Here is a 2,411-nt window from a genome sequence, read left to right on the forward strand (position 1 = left end):
CCAAACATGGCCCGGGTTTGGCAGAGATGGTACCGGGTTTAAGACGGCACACAAGACATGGCCCAGATGTCAAATATAGATATGTGGGCCACATAAGTATGGCCGATCTTGACCCACATTTAAAATCCATTTCAAATATTTTTGAGTAAAATCCCAATGTTTTCCCATACAGAAAGGTAATATATTCACATATATGTGAAACACTGTTAAATATATTGAAATATATTTTTAAAATGCATAACATAAAGCTCATGTTGCGTGTTTAATTATGTGTTTACATGTGTGAAATTATATTCATGCCTCATATGATATATGATATTATAGCTTATATTATAGAATAGTATATTCTGTTGGTATGTATATTTATATATATATAAACTGACTTCAAACAAATTCAGGGACATGAACATTCGAATATTGCAAAAATAGAGAAAGTACCTTATTTAAGAATTTTGTGTTAATTGCGTAAATATATATATTTTTATATATTTACTGCTTTTTGTTTTGTTTTCCAAAGCACCTAAAAGCCAGTTCACACGGCCATACTCCAACAGGGTGAACACACTGCCCAAGCAAAACAAATAAGCATGTTAGGTGTGAGATTCATTCAACTTGGTTTGCTGATTAAACATGATTAAATATTTGTTCAGAATACTGTCGTTGTGACTATTCATCTGGGAGGGGTGTGTATCAAGTGGCTTGGTTATGGTTTTGTTGAGGCTGACATGTGGAACCCATCTGGTCCAGCGTATAGGATCAGAACAGGGCCAGCTATGGCCATACAGGTGGCTGAGATATGGCCCATTTATGGCCCATATTTTGTCTGCCAGGTTTAGTTCACCTGGATCAGGCTCAGGTGTGGCTCAGTTTTGGGCGTTCTGGTTAAAGATTGGTAATGGCCCATGTGTGGCCCTTGTCTGGAATCCAGACCTGGTCCACACTAGTACCGTAATACATTGCGGTATGTGGGCCAAGCAAAAGCTGGTTGTGTGGGCCGGAGCTGGGCCAGAGAAAAATTGCTATGTGGGAACATGGCATTTTTATGAACTCTGATTTTGCTAAAACGGTTAACATTCTGCAGACTCAGTAAAGGGGATGTAAACTTATGACAGCAGCTGTACATCACACCGATCTGAGCACACTGAAGAGTGTGTGAGAGTGTGTGTGAGAGAGAGTGTGTGTGCGTGCATACGTGCATGTGTGTGTGTGAGAGAGAGTGTGTGTGTGTGTGTGTGTGTGAGTATGGGACACCACACATGACGTCACTTTCACATGTTACATGTAGCATTCGTGACTAAATTGCCTCTCATTTCAAATGGCTACAGACACTTTCATTCTTCCTTGTTTCTTACTTTAAAAAATAAAACAAATATTTAAAAAATCAATCAGGAAATTTGCTTGTAAAAAAAAACAGGCAATCAGAATCAGCCATGAAAAATTAAGATTGGTGCATCACTGAGTGAAGAATATAGTCAAGTCAAGTCACCTTTATTTATATAGCGCTTTTAACAATACAGATTGTGTCAAAGCAACTGTACAGCATTAATTAGGAAAATAGTGTCAATAATGCAAAGTGACAATAGTAAACACTCATTTTTCAGTTAAAGACAGTTCATCATTGAATTCAGTGATGTCAACATCCAGCTCAGTTTAAATAATATCTTTGCAATCATGTCAACGATAACGCTGGAAATGAAGTGTATATATAGAGTGCTATTTTACATGTGATATTCCACTTCTGTTCCTGAACACCCGGGTGCTTCTGTGTGTCCTCATTCCCGTTCCTCCCCCGTGTCTCCTCGCTCGTGACTCGCCCGTGTCTCCTCGCTCGTGACTCCTCGCCCGTGTCTCCTCGCTCGTTCCTCACCCGTGTCTCCTCGCTCGTGACTCGCCCGTGTCTCCTCGCTCGTGACTCCTCGCCCGTGTCTCCTCGCTCGTTCCTCACCCGTGTCTCCTCGCTCGTGACTCGCCCGTGTCTCCTCGCTCGTGACTCCTCGCCCGTGTCTCCTCGCTCGTTCCTCACCCGTGTCTCCTCGCTCGTGACTCGCCCGTGTCTCCTCGCTCGTGACTCCTCGCCCGTGTCTCCTCGCTCGTGACTCGTCAGTGTCTCCTCGCTCGTGACTCGCTCGTGTCTCCTCGCTCGTGACTCCTCGCCCGTGTGTCCTCGCTCGTGACTCGCCCATGTCTTCACTCGTGACTCACCCGTGTCTCCTCGCTCGTGACTCCTCGCCCGTGTCTCCTCGCTCGTGACTCGTCAGTGTCTCCTCGCTCGTGACTCGCCCGTGTCTCCTCGCTCGTGACTCGTCAGTGTCTCCTCGCTCGTGACTCGCCCGTGTCTCCTCGCTCGTGACTCGTCAGTGTCTCCTCGCTCGTGACTCGCCCGTGTCTCCTCGCTCGTGACTCCTCGCCCG

The sequence above is a fragment of the Sinocyclocheilus grahami genome, unplaced genomic scaffold (genome assembly GCF_001515645.1).
Source record: "Sinocyclocheilus grahami isolate Dianchi unplaced genomic scaffold, SAMN03320097.WGS_v1.1 scaffold2104.1, whole genome shotgun sequence".
Lineage (NCBI taxonomy): Eukaryota > Metazoa > Chordata > Actinopteri > Cypriniformes > Cyprinidae > Sinocyclocheilus > Sinocyclocheilus grahami.